The 17,496-nt window shown below is 51.5% G+C and overlaps 1 protein-coding gene across 3 annotated transcripts in view; it reads right to left on the minus strand.

Moving 5' to 3' along the window:
* Nucleotides 1-17,215, minus strand: part of RIMS3 (regulating synaptic membrane exocytosis 3) — a 49,821-nt gene extending 32,606 nt beyond the window's left edge. For 2 of the 3 annotated variants that reach the window (XM_040469803.1, XM_040469805.1), the window contains exon 1: nt 7,900-8,213. The gene's annotated coding sequence lies outside the window, so the exon portion shown is untranslated. Of the gene's footprint in view, nt 1-7,899; nt 8,214-15,641; nt 15,758-16,742; nt 16,959-17,080 lie in introns of those variants that run through there. The other variant, XM_040469804.1, reaches the window with a different exon arrangement.
* Nucleotides 17,216-17,496: the final 281 nt, after the last annotated feature.

The following is a 17,496-nucleotide window of genomic DNA, read 5'->3' on the forward strand; positions in this document are numbered from 1 at the left end:
TGCTGACATTGACACTTTTAACTTACACGCATTTATTATAAGTAGAAATTTTGTGTTACTACTATAAATGCAACTATTATTGCTTTTAATAAATAGAAAATGAAAGTACAATACCTACAGTAAAAGCAAAGCTGTATTACTAAATTTTAGTTACCTGGAGTTGCCAGTCAAGACCTCTTTGTTAAAAAGGGAAGGGCAGCAGTGTTGGCAAGTTGTTAAAGACATACTGGCACTTTCTCCCTGGGACAAATTTGGACTTGATGGAGTGGAAAGGGAACCAACTTTCTCACTATGGGAGCCAATGCTCTGTAATGACAGGTCTGCGAGCCACTGAAAGTCACCTCAGGTCTCACTGAAGGTGCTACTACCCACGGTGGGAAGCTCTAGGCTTGGGCACAGTGGCTAGCTGGAGCCCTGTTACCACAGTCCAATCTGGTAACAATAATCCTTAGAAATTGCTCAGTTCTTTCCCATTTACAAATTATCCTTAGAGCCACTATCTAGTATGAGCTGCGTACCGGGAATTATCATCCCATTTCCGAATGAGAAAATAGAGGCTCTAAAAGATTAAGAGATTTGTCCAGAATCACATAGCTGTACAGGGTTAAGTCCACGAGTGGGAGACCCTCAACTCTACCTGTCTCCATTTGTTTCATCTCTGGGATCCCTTGTTCTGGGCTGGCCCCTTGCTGGGCAGTGGGCAGGAGAGGGAGAATGGTAATCTTGTATTTGCCTGTGAGGCCCTCACAATCCTGAAAGGCCAACAGGCAAGTGAGTAAGTAGTGGAGGGTAAGAACTTTTTACTCTGGAGTCACACTGTGTGTCCCTAGCCATAAGTCACCTCTCTGAACCTGTTTCCTTGTCTGTAAAATGGGGATAATAATAGTACCTATTTAATAGAGCGTGAGGATTCAATGAAATAATGCATGTGCATAGTGTTTGGCACGAAGTAAGGGCTCAAAAATGTTTCTTACGAGGGAAGTACAAAGAATAGAATTAATTCAGATAAAAAATGGCTGACGGTGGGGAGCGGGGAGGTAGGCATGGCATGGTTCTTCATAGAGGAGAGGAAATGAGTTCCATCTTAGAGAGTGAATATGATTTTGGTAGGAGAACTATCCTGTCTGCTCCCACCCTCCTCTTCCTCCAAAGACAAGTGAGAAAATTTTGGGTCTCATCTATCTATCTCTCTGCTCTGGCCTTTGAATGACAACTGACAGGCTCTTCAAAGCCTGCCCTAGCATTGCTGCCCCAGGAAAAGACACCCCTTTAAGTCACATGCCTGGGCTGTTTCCTCCAGGTGCTATCCAGATGGAAGGGTGGGGGCCAGGCACAGCCTGGCGCTCTAAGGATTCTAGCAGATGTCTTTTAAAAAGTACTTGCCTAGATAACAAAGACTCTCCCCACCACCACCTTTCCATAAGGGGGGTCAAGAGCAACGTCTGCAAATCTGACTTTGAGGGCCTTCCCAGCAGGCTGCAGTTGATTGGACCAGGGTGGGCACCTGGCCAACTCTGACCCAATCAGATCCTCTCATACAAGTTTGGATTTGGATCTGCTGAACCCTGGGTTCCCTCTCTGTATGTGGCGGAACGCAGGACACGGTAGAGGAACTATAGGTAGTTCAGGGTCTGGTAAAGCAGGACAAACCAGTCCGTGGAGGAAGAAAGCTAAAGGCGGCCAGCAAGGTGCAGAGGATGGCTGCTTCCATTTCTCCTGGCCTACAGCTTCTGCCTCCCAGAGGCTAACGATTTTTCTGCCCCTCAGTTCTCAGGAATCTCTTGTGTCCTGGTAATAAACCCTTCTTTATTACCGAAGCTGGCCTGAGTCGGTTTCTATATACAAGCAGAGACCCAATTAAGACGGGGGAGAAGCTGGGAGCTAAGAGGCACAAAGATGGACAATCCTGGAGGGAAAAAAAAAAAAAAAATCACTGTGCCTGCCCTGGATGAGCTCAGCTGACCGGGAGATGAGGAAGAGTCGACCTCTGTCGAGATGTAGACTCTGTACAGACGTGGCCGAGGGAGGGTGGGTTAGCTCTGTCCAGGAAGCGCCAGGAGGGTCCTCAGAGGCTTCACAGCAAAGGTGGCAGCTAAACCAGTTTTGAAGAGTGAAGGACGTTCTCCAGGGAGAGGAAGCTGGGGTGGGGAGGCATTACAGGCGGCGGGAACAGCAAGTGCAGAGGCACAGAGGCACAAAACAGCCTGACGTGTTACAGGAACTGCCAGCAGTTCAAAGTGTGGTGGGGGAGCAGGGAAGACGAAGCTGGAGAGGCCGGTCGGGTGCAGATCACAAAGGGCTTTGAATTCTATGCTAAGAAGATGAGGCCTTTCCTGTCAGCAATAGGGAGCTATTGAAGTATTTTAAGTAGCAGGGGGTGACAGGGTCAGTTCTGTGCTTTAGAAAGATCGCTCTGGGGCCCCCACGAAGAAAGGACTGGAGAAGGCAGGCCTGAAGGCAGGGAGGCCAGTTAGGGTACTGCAGCAATGATTCATCTAGCCCTTTCATCCACTGAGCAGCTCACTGTGTACCTACTGGGTGCTGGGGCTGGGCAAAACAGGACCCCTGACCCCACGGAGTTCACAGGCCAGCAAGACAGAGAAACAAGGGAGAAGCAACTCAAGTGTCCTGAGTGTCCTGAAGAAGTACGAGGTCCCACGGAGGGGGGCGGTGTTCAGTTTCTGGTTGTTATGCTTCACTGTGGAAATGCTACGAGAGCTGGTATCTCTCTGAAGGATAAGTAGGAGTTAACAAGGCACTAGGAGGAGTGCATTCCGGGATGAAGGAACATGTGTGAAAGTCCTGCTGCTGGGAGAGAGGAGAATGGTACCAGATGATCGAAAAAGGTAGGCAAGGACCAGATCACACAGGGCCCTGTAGACTACATCAGAGTCTGGCTTTTATTCCAAGAAGTCTTAGAAGGGTCTTACACGGGGAAATGATACAGTCAAACATTTATCTTTAGAAGATCACTCTGGCCACAGTGTGAAAAATGAAACAAAGCGGGGCAAGAACAGAAATGTACAGAGCCCAGTCTAGGAGGCTATCGCTGCGGTTCAGGTGGGCACCGATGGTGGTCTGGCATGGGGCGGCGGGCAGGGAGAGAGACACAGGACAGCTAACACGATTGCTGAGGATGGCTGTGGGCTGTGGGGGTGAGGGAGAGGGAGGTGTCCAGGAGAACTTCCAGCTTTCCAGCTTGAGCAAGTGGGTGGATGGTGGCAGCAGAGATGAGCTGGGGATGTTGGAGGCAGAGCAGGTGCTGGCAGGCGGAGCTGGGGACCTGGGTTTGGACTCTAGGCTGATTGTGAGACATCTAAATGTGGTTAGACCTGCAGGGCTTGAGCCCAGAAGAGATCACTCAACTCAAGAGAGTAAGGAGATTACCGGGCAGTGGAGGAGGAGAGGGCAGGGCAGGGCAGCGAGACGAGACGAGAGCAGGGACAGCTGGGAGGAATCCTGGGGGCAAGAGTGACCGAGAGCTCTGAGCCTGGCAAGTGAGAACCACAAAATCCAAAGGTTAATTCCCTCAGCCCCAGGGGGCATCAGGCTTTGGCTCCCACGCTCCTGGCCAAGCATCGGGCCTCAGCACAGACACTTGCCAGCAGAGACAGCCCTCTTCTTCCTCCGAGTTACCTTCAGACTCGGCTCAGGGGACCCCTTCTCCTAGAGAAGACTTCCCTGGTCCGGGCATGCACTGTGCTGTCCAACAACCTGGGGTTGAATCCCAGTTCTGCCTCTTGATAGCTGTGTGACTTTGGCCAAATGTAACCTCACTTTCCTCATCTGTATAATGGCAACAATACTACCTACCTCATGGGGCTGTTTGAGGATGAGTACTTAGCAGAGAACCTAACACACAGTAAGCACTAAATAAATGTTACTATTATTAACATCCCGCCCACCTTGGGACAGTTAGTCATGCCCTCCACCTTACACCTCCTCCAGTTGGGAACTATTTGTCAGTCTGTGTCTCTCCCGGCCTCTCCCTACCCCTACCCAATTTGTAGGGCTACGTACGATGGAGGGCCCAGTGCTAAAGGAAAATGTGGGACCCCTTGTTCAAAATTAAGAATTTCAAGACGGTGACAGTAAAACTGAGGGTTTTACTTTACAGGGCTCCGTGCAACCAGACTCGTGAAGCCAGCCCTGTCCCCACCCCCACCCAGCCCTGGGCCTGGCCTGGAGTAGACGTCAGTGCCATGCTACAAAGTAACATGCCAAATGACATTGGAATGGGTTCCATAATTTCCATCTGGAATTTCGTTTTATCCTTCCTATAGAAATAACATCAATCCAGTTTTATGGTTGAGGACACGGAGGTTGAGAGATGGGGTGTGCCTTGCCAGAAGTCACCTGCCTCGTGCAATGCAGAGCTAGGATGTGAACGTAGACCAGCTTGGTGCCGAAGCCCTGCCTCTTACCCTCTGGCTTCCTGGGGAGGTAGGGAGAACCTGGCCCCAAGGGGTGAACGTTGTCAACAAGGCCCAGGGGGAGGGAGCTGAAGGGACTGGGACTGGCCCCCTCCTGGGGAGAGCCACATAAACAACGAGCTCCCTGGGCACCAGGGCTGCTACACAGGGAAGGGAGTGTGAGAGGGCAAAAGGTCACTCCTGAGAAGGCTCTGCCCGAGAGCCGCAGACCCTAGCCCACGCTCTCTGGACATGAAACCCTGCCTTCTTGCCTTAAAGCCCTTCAGGGGCTGCCACTGGCCTCAGGATAACTCCCAAGCCTTTAGTATCCTGCTGGACCAGGGAGGTCCGCCCTCTGCTACCTGTGCACTCTCTACCCTCTCTCCTCCACTTCTGTCCTCCCCTCCCCCATACCAGGCCCCACCTGCCATCACCCAGGCCTTAGCCCACACTGCTCCCTCTCCTCATCGCTGCTTCTTTGCCTCAACTCCTGGTCACTCTAGGCTCCCTGAATCTCTCCTTTTGACACACAATACAGGGGCAATCACCTGCCCTGGACCATCCTGGGCTAGAATGCAGGCTCCATGGAGGCAGGGCTGCTTGGCTCACAATGCTTGGTACATCAGGTGTCTGAAGGCACCCCCCTGCAACAGAGGCAGGAGGGTCCTGCACTCCTTCTCCCCTTCTCTCCACTCCCTCCTAGTCCTCTTTTTCTTGTCCAGGCATCTCGAGCTCAAGGTGGGAGAAGCTCAAACTTGCAAGGGGAAGAGAATTATCATAGAGTATCCTCCCCACGCCCCACCTGCCAGGCCTGGGCTGGGCGTTGTACATCCAGTTACTGTATCTAATCCCCAAGCACCTTCCAGATGGGGGTGGGCACTATGAATGTAAATTATTCCTATTTTCCAGAGGAGTCTGAGACCACCTGCCTGAAGTGGCAACAGAGCCTATAAGTGGAGAATGCAGGATTTGAACCCAGGTCTGTCTGGTGCCCAAACACCTGGCATCTCCTCTGTCCCTATGACTCACTGTTTGGAGCCAGCTCCCTTCCAACCAGGGAGAGTTGTTTCTCACCCATGCCTTCAGTTCACACACACACCCAGGCAGCTCAGCTACCCTGTGAGATCAGCAAAACCCTAGTGCAGAAGGCAGCACCCCCATCAGTGAGAGGCCGATGTAGAAGTCACCCCTCCCCTGGGTCAACAAAATGCCAGTGTAGTAGAAATACCCCCCAGGTCAGCCAAACACTAATGGGGGAGACACCCCCACTCTCAGCAAAATGCTGGTACAGGAGGTATACCCTGCACCCCAAGTCAGCAAAAAGCCAGTGAGAGAGAAACTTCCTCACTCCTCTCTGCCCAGGGCCCATGACATGGGCTGGGGGTGCACAGAGTCCTCCAAGGTGGTGCTCTTGGGGTGGGGTAGGGGGAAGCAATGGGGCTGGGGCGGCAGCTGCCGGGGTGGGGGGGGGGCTGCAGCTGGGGAGCGGGGCAGACTCGGGTGAGAGTTCTCACATGGCACTAATGAAATCAACCACCAGCCTGCCCCCCCTTCCCCAGGGACCCTCCAGCCTCCAGCTGATGCAATGCCCAGGCCAGATAATTGTTTTCTTCCCTCCTTAAAGGGCCAGCTGCTGTTGCAGCTGCAGACATCACCCAGACCCCTGAAAGACCCCACAGAGCGTAGCACCTGGTTAGGGATAGGGGGAGCCCAGAAAGTAGCGGCTTGGCCCAGGCTCTGCAGAGGAAAATTTAATTAATGCCCGAGACCAGAAAGGTCTGTGAGCAAGGAGGGAGAGATGAGAGTTAAGACAGAGACAGCGCCTGGCCCACAAGCACATGCCCTGAGGGAAGGGAACCTGGTCCCGGGCTGGGTCCCCAATACCTGGCTTCTTTCTGCCTGCCTGTCCCGTCAAGTCCTTGGCACAGGGGTTGCCAGTGAGCTCAGTAGTTCTCTCCCAAGCTTCCCTGAGTGCCAGGTACTATGCGAAGCAGTTCAAATCCACCATTTCATTCACTCCTCCCAGCAGAACTGGAAGGTGGGACTGTTTTACTGAAGGAGGCTCGGAGAGGGGAAGGGATTTCCTCAATAGCAGCCAGAAAGTGGCAGAGCTGGGTCTGAAGTCAAGTTTGCCTGACTCTGGACTTCATACCTTGCAGAAGGTCGAGTACGTGTGGAACCCCAGGGCTGGAGGTCCCTATGCCAGGCAGCCCAGCACTGAGGTCAGGAAGGAGGGTCTATGGGCCCTAAACAGGTTCAGAAGGGCACAGTGCTTGGTTTAAGCACAGATTTCACAGACCCCTTCCCCAGTCACCTCCCCCAACCCCCAACCAGAGAATGCCCCATTAGGCTGCCCACATGCCCCCAGGGACAGTTGGCAGCTGCCTGATTACAGACTAATTGGTGGCTGGCAGCAACTCTTGGGGGGTGGGGGGGGTGGTGGTGGTGGCTAGTTAACCCTCTGGTGACCAGGCCTAGCCCAGAAAGGCCCTCTCCCCACCACTTCAGGCCCCAAACCCAAGGACCCTAGACTTAAGAAGGCATCATAGGCAGAGGACGGGACCAAAGGGGCATCAGGCTTCCTCTCCACACCCAGACAACATCCATGGGGCTAGAGGTAGACTCTGACATTCACCTAGGCTCCCCAGCCCCAAAGTGGCAGTGCCAGCCAGCACCCCTTGTTCCCTGGCCTTGAGTATGGCATTGCCTACGCCATCAAGACCACAGGAGCTATGGGCGCTCCCTGGATTTCCAGGCCCAGAATACTGGGAAGAAACCCACTCCTCTGGGCTGGGTTATCCAGACAAGGGGATGTAGGCATGGGTCCAGGCAGCCTGGAGGCTAGCCAGTGAAGCTACCCTCCCCCTGAATGAACGAGTGTCCAGGTTGCCCACCAAGAGTCCTGCCAAGCCTCCCTGAACTCCCCACCATGGATTGACCAACTGCCTTTCCCAGTTTCCCAAAAGCCCCCTCTTCCCCTCCTAGGGCCGGAGTGAGCACCATCCCTTTCCTTTCATGGGCTGAGGGGGTTCTCTAGGCACCACAATGGTGTTTCATTGGGAGGAAAGAGTGGCTGCTTGTCAACCAGGGCACAGGCAGGAGGGAGAAAGCAGGCTGCCTTCCAGCTCCCTTTCCAGGAGAGATTTTAAGCACTTTCCAAAAATGCCATGCGAGGCAATGCTGTTGAAGACCATGGCCCCAGGTGCTCTGAGAATCAGCAAAGAACTCAAGACTCTGGGGTCCTCTACCCCATTTTCCAGGTTTCCTCAAACACCCCACGTTTCCCTCTCATACCTTAGCCCCCACCCCAGAGCCATCAAACACACTCTGCTGATCCCCTGAGGCCCCGCCCCCCCCCGACCCTGCACACTCACATCCTTACGTGGCTCCTCACGGCCCGAGCCCCCCTCCCCCTCTGGTAGTCCCCCAGACCTCCGCAGCCCCCTCCCCACGTCCACTCCCAAGCGAGCAAGGCCTACTGACTTACCCGGAGGTGGGTCCAGGGTCCAGACAGGGAGGGGTCTCCGCCGGGCTTGGCGGCTCCACAAGGCGGGGCAGGTGCTGCCCCGGGACCCCGCCCCGCGGACCCGGCGGTGGGCGCGGCCCCGTCCCAGGCGGGCGGCGGACTCCGAGGGGGTAGGGGCGCGGGGCGGGGAGGGGCGGCGAAAGAGGCTCACGGGGGCATCGCCCGACACCGGGCCGGGCAGCTCCGCTCCGCCCGCCTGCGCTGCTGGCTCCGCAGCCGCCACGGTTCTCAGCCGCCGCCGGGTGCAAAGCCCAAGCCCCGGCCGGCGGGAGGCGAAGAGGGAGGCGGGGCCTGACGGGGGCGGGGCCTCGGCCGGCGGGTGGGGCCACTGGAGGGGCGGGGTTAATGGGGGCAGGGCCTTTGGTGGTAGGCGGAACCTAGGGAAATGGAGAGAGTCTGGGTTTGCCCAGTTGCAGGCCACCCAGGGTAACAAGACCAGCCTCGAAGGGTTTGGGGTCTAGAGGACGCCTCAAGCCTCTCCACGTCTCTAGGACACTCTGGCTTCATGACTGGTCCCCCTCTCCACCACCATTTATATCTGCACTTTTTCATCCTTCCTCCTCTTTGGGGAACCTCGCAGGACATCACTGGCACCATGGTACCGCTACTCCCTGCTGGACCAGATCCAGGAAAGTCAGATGGTGGGAGATGAGGAAATGACTTACAAACTCAAATGCGATGTATAGGTGGAAAAACTGAAGCCTAGAGAGGAGAAAAACCTTGCGCAAGTGCCTGCTGTGAGGAAAAAAACTTTCTGTGACCCGAAAATGTGGAAGACCTGAAGCTGGATCCCACAACTGGCCAGAGGGGAAGCCAGGACTCAATTCCATTCGCATATTAATTAAGATTTTGTTATCATCTAATCTACATCACGCCTAGAACTAGGGTCCGTGTTGTAGCATGAATGCTCTGGAGCAGCAGGGACATTAGATTGGAGGGACAAGACAGAGACCAGGGAAACGGCTGGAACAAAGGTAGAGGTGAAGGGTGGGGAGAGCAGAGCCTGTGAGGATGTGGGAGAGGAGGGAGGAATTGAGGTTCCCCTGTGCTCTTCCCATGCTCCCTATCACAGAGACATGGAAACCAGGGGCTCCCTTTGGAATCATGGTCCCTTTGCACATTTGATGACAACTTAGACAAATGTGCAAATGTATGCTTTGCAGATAATTTTAGAGACTCCAGGGACAAAGGATTGGGTGGAGGGTTGATTCTTAAGTGCATATAGAAGAATAAACATGCAGGAATAAAAAATAAAATCTAGAGAAAAAGGAATGGAAAGAGATTTTGCCTTACCTGATATTAAAACATAACGTCAACGTACTTAAAGCAGTATGGTATTGAAGCAGGACTACACGAATCAGTGAAGCAAAATGGGGTAGAGGAATGGATTCAACTCCACAAAGGAATTCGGGTATGATAAAGATGGCGCTTCAGGCAAATGGAGGAAATAGGCCTTTCAACAAATGGGTGAAATAACTGGCAAGTCATTTGAGGAAATGAGAGAGAGCTGTGTCCTTACCTTACACCGAAGTAAATTCCAGGTGAAGAGCATATTTATATAACAACACCAAATGTACCAGAAGAAAGCATGAATGGATGTTTTAATAATCCTAGAGACGGAAAAGACTTTCCTAAGCATGGTGAGAGCTAGAGGCCAAAGGAAAAATACCGATAAAATTTAAAACTCCTATGGAGAAGACGATAGACACTATAAAAACTTCTATAGAGAAGAAATTATCATACTCAAGTTTGAGAGACAAATGACACACTGGAGACCCTAAATCCCAGCTGCCCTCTACTACTGTCCCCTGAGAAACGGGTGAGCAGAAGGGACGGCGGCGGCTGTGAGAGGGCCAAGCACATTGCGGAGGCTCCTCCCACAGCGCCCTGGCCAGCGCCCACCTGTTCAGGGGCCGGGAAGCCCCGGAAATCCCAGCCGGGCCATCTGGGTCCACAGCAGGTGCTTATAGCACAGCAGAGCCAGAGTCAGCCCCGATGTTGCTCACCGCTTCCCTCGTGTGGCCATCCTGGGAACTGTAATCCTGTAATCCAAGGTTCCAGTTCGTGCAGCTCTCAGACGTTAAGGTGGGATTTTTTTTTTTTTTAAGATTTTATTTTTAAGTAATCTCTGCACCCAGGGTGGGGCTTGAAATTACAACCCAGAGATCAAGAGTCGCACGCTTCACCAACTGAGCCACTCAGGCGCCCCATGGGATCTTTTTTTTCTTAACATAAATAACAGCTCAATTTTTGAGGAAGCTAACAATGTTCTAGGCATTGTACCAAACACTTAACATACAGCATTTCATTAACGCTCAAAGCTGCTCTTCTACGTCCACTTTATTATCACCTCCATTTCACACATGAAGAAACAGGATTTGAGGAGAAGTGACTTGTCCAAATTCGAAGTAGCAGCATCAGGATTCAAAGCCTGACTCTTGGTCCCACTCTTGATATGAGAAAGCCAAGGCCTTGGAAGAATTCAATGAAACAAAGTTTTTTGAAGTTAACCTTGAGCCAGGCTTTGTCCCAGGTGCTGAGGATTCAGTTGAGAAAAAGTCATTAGGGGAGACAGAGAAACATTTCTGACACAGTGAATCCTGGGAACAGTCAAGGCCCTGTTAACCACGGGGGAGAGAGGGGAGGTGCAGGCCCTTGAAGCTGAGTCCTGTGGAGTTTGAGAGAGGGGTAAAGGAGTGGGGCAACACTTACAAGTCTGGGTGGAAGATGAGTGGAACTTAGGGGAGGAGCAGTGGTCTGAGTCTGACTCTGCGGTAGGTTAGAGATGAGGCTGGACAAATATACTAGGGCCAAGTTCAAGTTTGGGCAAGAAGATTTTGAGAACTTTTCTATGGTTCCATAGACTTGGTCTAGGGGTCACCTGCTCTGCTGACCCAACCTGCCTCTTTCCTCCCAGATAGTCCCCACCTGAGCTCAGGGTACCAGTTGCTTAAGTCAGAAGCCTGGGAGTCACCCTTGACTCCTCCCTCGTCCTCACTTCCATCCAGTTCATTATCAGGGCCTGCGCAGTCTACCTTTTAAATACTCCCCAGGTTCATTCGCTGCTATCCGTCCCCCATGGCCGCTCCCCTCGTCCACACGGCCCTCCTCTCGCTCCTGAATCCACGGCTGGCAGTGACTTGGTGTGGAGGCCTCAACATCTCCAAACTTTCACACAAGAGAAAGCCTTCTAAAACAAATCTGTCCACATCTACTCTCCTACTGAAAACCCTTTTCATTGACCCATTCAACAAACATCAAGCGAGCGTTTGTTACATGTTAAGTACTGAGGACACGACCATGAGAAAAACAGAGAATTTAAAGTCTGTTAGGAGGGCAGACGTCAATCAAATGACTCCCACACCAAAATAATACATAATTACAAACTGGAATATGTGCCCTAGGAGGGCCTGACCTAGTAAGGGAGGTGCTAGGATGCTCCCCAAGGTACTTCATCTCAAGTGAATAGCAACCAGAGCAGAGTCAAGGATAGGGTAAGAGCTTATGCAAAAAAGCTTCTCTGAGTCTCAGTTTCCTCATCTATACCATGGGGCTATTTATAGTTGTGAGGATTAAGTGAGTGAATATATAGAAAGTCCTTAGAACAGGTCTTAGGACATGATAAATTTTCCGTAAGTGTTAGCTATGGTAACAATAATTATTATTTAAATTTGCTTTAAGTAGAGAGCCAATGACGGTTTATCAGCAAAGGAGTTAAATCATAAAGAAGTATTTTTTAACGGTCATTCTTGCTGCAGTGAGGAGCATGGTTTGGAACAAGGAAAGAGCAGATTGGGGGGGGTTAATGAGGGCGATTTTGCAGGGGCCCACTGAGAGCTGTGGGGCATTTAAACCAAGGAGGCAGAGAGCATTTGGAGACATTTTGTGATTCGGGTGGGCGAAACCACTGGCCTTGGTGTTTCGTGGTAGGAGGCTGCGGGAGGTGGCAAGGGGCTCCCAACATCTCGGCCCTAGCAACAGGGTGGGTGGTGATGTTCTTCACCAGATTGGGAAAGCTTGGAGGAGGACCAGGACTGGGGGAGGTGCTGAGGCCAGTTATGGATGTGTTCAGGCACAGGCACTGTGGGGCGTCCTAGATACGGGATGCAGAAGCAGCTGATTGGGGTCTGGAGGCCAGGGAAGAAATAGTGGCTGCAGACACAAAATTGAGATTGTTGGCAAATACTTGAAAATTCAACCTCAATCATCCCGTCTGTAAAATGGTAGGAGGAAGGAGATAGCTAGGTGATTTTTTTTTTCTTTAAAGGTTTTATTTATTTTTGAGAGAGAGCGAGCGCACGCAGGGGAAAGGCAGAGAGAGAGGGAGACAGAGGATCCGAAGCAGGCTCTGTGCTGGCAGCAGGGAACCCAGACTGGGGCTTGAACTCATGACCTGTGAGATCATGACCTGAGCTGAAGTTGGACGCTTAACTGACTGAGCCACCCGGGCGCCCCAATAGCTAGATGATTTTTAAGGTTTCTCCAACATGTGTAAGATTCCAGTTGTTGAGGCTGGTAGGACCACAGAGACAAGGAGGAAAAAATCCACGTGGCCTATAAGATTTGGCAGAGGCTCTTTGGAGGCTCTTTGCTATTCTTTCATCACACTATCTTTTACTGAGCAGCTACTATGAGCCAAAGGCTCTCCTGGAGTTGGAAGAGTAAGACCTTGCCCTTGCCCTCAGGGAATTCAGTTTGGTGCTGGGACAAAGCAAAGGGCAATTACAAAAATGTAACCCAAGTACCCGAAGGCAAGCTTGGGAGACCAAGAAGGCTTCCTAGAGGAACTGACATCCAAGACAACACCTGAAATTCAGGCAGAAGAAAGCCCTGTGGGGAATCTGGGCTGGGGAAGATTATGTGGTTATTTTAGAGATTTTCATCCCTCCCGATTTTTTCATCTGGACTCTGCCCTGAGAGTCTATTTCAGGTACCAGGGCCCAGATACTAGTAATTGCATTTCATAGGCTGCGTTAAATTGGTCTTCTAGATCCTTCTCCTCAAGCTCCTTGTGGCCTCAGCTCCACATGCTAGCATTTGCTAGGGCTTGGATGAAGGCACAGCAAGAGAGGCGCCCAGAGCGCAAACTTAGGGAGGCACTCACTCTCAAGGGTGTGCAACGTGTCCTTGGCCCTGCTCCCCGTCCACACCCCCACTCCAGACTCTCCGGTGCTCATATCTTGCTGTCCACACACAGGGCTCTGTTTACAAAGACCCTCCCCCACCCCCATTGGCCTGGTGAAAGCTCACTCCTGCTCCAAGGCTCAGCTCTATCTGAAAGTCTACTGCTCTCACCACCCATCCCTGCCTCCACCCTAGGCCAAGGTGGTCCTCTGTGCCCTAACAGCATGGTAACGGCTGCATAGTGCAAACCAGACTCTGGCATCAGAGCCCTGCTGTGCTATTTATCATCTGTGAACCACTCTCTGAGCTGGTTTCCACATGTGGAAAATGTGGTGCTGACTTCACAGGGGAGTTGTAAAGATTAAATGGGAACATGTACGTAAAGTGATCTGCAGTGATTGGTACAGACTCCTCAGTAAGCGGTAGGTATTAATACTTTGTTTATACTTCTTCTGAAGCACTCATGTATTCTAATTATTCTCCTGTCTTTATCTTCACTATACCATAAGTTCCTTGGGGCAGGGAGGAGGAGGAGGAGAGGAAGGAGGAGGAAGATCTTTACAAATGACATTGAACAAGCCCTAAGACATGTCTGCTGCATAAATCAAAGAAATGACAAATTCTATGGAAAAAGTTCTGGGCAGGAAATCTGGAGCCTTGGGCTCTAGTCACATGGTCCCAGTGATGGCACAGTGCCTGCCCAACTTACACTCACTTGGAAGAAAAGCTGCCCAAACCGCAAACCCTTTTGAGCCCGTTGCTTTAGACCACTTGGCCCCTTCAGCTTCTAGACTTGAACAAATGGGGCCAGCACCAGAGCCAAGGGTTACCATTTCAAATATTAGCCGGTGACCTTTAACTAATGGCCTACCACAACAATCTGAGACAGGCCAATTAGAGGCTCTCTTGGACCAAGGAACAGAAAGAAACTGTCAGGTAGTGGAGGGAGTTGGAGTAGGCAGGTCAGAGACAAGTGAGCCTCGGCCAGTAAAGCCATGTGCAAGCCAAGATAAGAGGGAGCAGAGACCAAGAAGCAGCAGAAGCTGGTTAGTAGGAAGAGGAGAAAGGAGCAGCCCTGTGCAGAGATGGGGAGGGTGTCAGGGGAAGGAGAATGAATAGAACAGTGAGTCCTAGGGCTGCCTCATTCCTGCTGGCATTTCAATTCCAGTCCTCACAAGAAAAAATTCTTTATATTTCAGCTACATTGGGTAGATTTCTGTACCTTGCAGCCCAATGAGGCTGACTCTACTTGTTATGTTGGTCAGTCTCTGCCTTTCTCTCTGCACCTCAGTATGACTAGACCATCTCCATGGTCTTCTCCAGATCAATGTTTGCTTTGAACACCATGTAGAGAGAATGAATTTTAGGTTGTTGGCCACTGAGTTACAGCATTAGTTACAGAGTGCCATGACATCCTGGCTCCCGAAATAGCTTGGTGACTGGTTAAAGAGCCTGTAGGAGGATCCAACACGTACCTGACTTTGAACCTGAGCCCTGCTGATAGTCTGCCTCCCCCTGTCCATTGCATCCTTTGTTGGATCACAAAGGAACTGAGAAACCAGGGCTGGTGTTTCTCCAGTGTCTTTGGCTGCTGAATGCCCTACCTACTGCCTTAACACTTTCCTGGACCCACTTCAGCATTTCAGAGGAGTCCAGTGCCAGGTCTGCTCCAAAGAAAGTGCCACTCCAGGAAGATTGTGAACAAAGAAAGTTTCCTTCTTTGGTGCTAAGATTTCCTGCCTTCCAGCTGTTTGGCTCTCAGCCTGTGCCCTGCCGTCAGCTTTCTAAACTAACAACTATGTTGATAATAATACTTCCTTGCTTTTGTGTGGTACTTTGTACTTTTCAGAGCATTTTCATGCTTGTTGTCTTATTTGATACTCACAGAAACCCAGGGAGAATGGGCAAGAAGTGAGGTGTAGAGGATAATACCTATCATTTCTCCCATCACATCCACCCCCCCTCCTTGAAACAATTTATTTTAAAAGAACTTAAAAAAAAATTATCCCTCTGTTCTTTTTAAAATACATGAAAATAATGAGACTGAGCTTGATTAAGTGACTTGCCCAAGATCACAGGGCAGGTAGACAGCTGAGTTGGAACTAGAAAGTTTCCAGTCACGGATCACACTTAAGCAGGACACATCTTGCAAAACACTGCTGGCCATGGCAAGGGACCTCTAAGAGACATGGTGTGCTCGCACTACTGTCCCTCCCCCCCCCCCCCCGCTTTTTAAAAATGTTTTATTTACTTTTGAGAGAGAGAGCGTGAGCAGGTCCCTACCTGCAGAGGGGGGGGCAAGGGACAGAGGATCCAAAGCAGGCTCTGTGTTGACAGCAGCAAGACTGATGTGGGGCTCGAAATCACAAACCACAAAATCATGACCTGAGCTGAAGTCAGACGTTCAACCCATTGAGCCACCCAGGCACCCCCACCCTGCTGCCCTTTTGAGGCCTCTGGGGATTGTTCACCATCTTACCGCTCTCGTCCCTACAGAGACTTGGCTACCCTACAGTGGCATGGGTAGCACTAGGAGCCCACAGAAGGTTAGATCCAAGCATTTAGTAATGGTTCCTTACATGTTGGCAAAGATAAGTGTTTTTGGAAGAGTCCGTGTTCTTGCTTTGATTACAGAGCCCTTCACAGAAGGTAAGACAGGAAAGGAAAGGCTGAGTCCCTCCTTCAACCAGCACCTCTGAAAAAGAGGAAGCAGAAGTAATAGTTCTTGCCCATCCTCCTTTCCTAAACTCTACTCCGCAGCAAGGACACCCTGTCCTGGCCCCTCTGTTTTGGGCCCCTTCACGAACTGTTCTCATTGCTGCACTGTCACCTGGTCAGGATGAGCCCACCCCTCCCAGTCACCACACAGATTCAAGTTATCCTGGGAGACAGCAGTAAATTCTCACCTCACAGTTCTAATAGGGGTAGGCGAAGAGGCAAAAGAAGTGGGAAGCCTCTGTGCTTTCTCCGGGTCTGCCCTTGCTCCTTCCCCAGCGCCCCCTAGAGGGCATAGTGTGCTTCTCTTGTGGCATCACCCAGCCCCGCAACTCCAAACAGCACAACTGGGAAATGAGTCAAGGCAGTCAGCCTATCCAATGGCCCGGACAGTATGTCAGCTCAGGTGAAGACAAGAGAATAGAAAATGTGCTTGGAGGGGCGCCTGGGTGGCGCAGTCGGTTAAGCGTCCGACTTCAGCCAGGTCACGATCTCGCGGTCCGTGAGTTCGAGCCCCGCGTCGGGCTCTGGGCTGATGGCTCAGAGCCTGGAGCCTGTTTCCGATTCTGTGTCTCCCTCTCTCTCTGCCCCTCCCCCGTTCATGCTCTGTCTCTCTCTGTCCCAAAAATAAATTTAAAAAAGAAAAAAAAGAAAATGTGCTTGGAATTTTGAACGGAGGGAATTTATTCCAGAGGACAGCTTAGAAACCTGTTGGCTTGTAGGAGCAAAAGGGCAGGGTGGGGCAGACTAGAGAGTAATAGCTGCAGGAAGCCTCTACCAGGCTTGGAAGATCAAATGGAAGGGTGTTCCTGGCTCCTGAAGTGCACTTGTTGCTGACAGTGTGCGAGCTTAGTTTTTGAAATGCTGCTGCTGGCAGAGCTGCTCGAGGTCACTGGAGCCCACCGGTACCCACTGCTGCCCCCCCAGGACCACCAACACTGCTAGAGCCCGTGACAGTAACCCACCACTGCTGGAAATGCTGAATGTCTCCGAGCCCACAACCACCAGCTGCTGCCAGAGTCTCCAGTGGATGCAGAGAGGAAATGACTTTGCCTGTCCCGCACCGGTCCCATCTCCTGGCATACCGTTTCTCACCTGTTACTTCCCATTCGCAGAATCTGACAGGAAGCCAGTTGGCAAAGGGAGCCTGGGAAATGTAGTTTTCAGGGCCCGGCATTCTTCTGTACAAAGCAGAGCATTGAAAGGCTAGAGCAATAGGCAAATGACTAGCACAAATGCTACTGAAAGTTACACCTCATTTGGGCACCTTAAAGGCCATAGGTATTGGACGTTAGCTGATTACCTCATGACTCCATTTTCCCTTTTCTAGGATCCATGTGTTTCTAGGAAGCTGGCTCCCTGGGAGCAGAGCAGGGCTGAGTCAGTCAATCCCACTGGCCAGAATGATTGGTTCAGGGTGGTCATATGAATCAGCCAGTCCAATCAGAGGGAATTTCAGGATTTTTGCTGAGAAGGCTGGCACACAGGCTGTCTCTTCCTTGCTAGCAATGAATGAGGAAGCAGGAAGGCCTTGGGAGCTGTTGGCAGTCATCTTGGAATAATAATAGGAGCAGAAACCAGGAAGAAAGAGTGGCCTTGAAGACTGGGAGATTGATTTGGGGGCACATAACCCAGATGCTCTGGCCACTGTGTAGGAAGCTCTGGCAGAGGTGATCAGTCTTGTGCCCTTTATGGTGCCTATTAGCAACCCACAAAGCA

The sequence above is a fragment of the Herpailurus yagouaroundi genome, unplaced genomic scaffold (assembly GCF_014898765.1).
Source record: "Herpailurus yagouaroundi ecotype Mexico unplaced genomic scaffold, PumYag 77, whole genome shotgun sequence".
Classification (NCBI taxonomy): domain Eukaryota; kingdom Metazoa; phylum Chordata; class Mammalia; order Carnivora; family Felidae; genus Herpailurus; species Herpailurus yagouaroundi.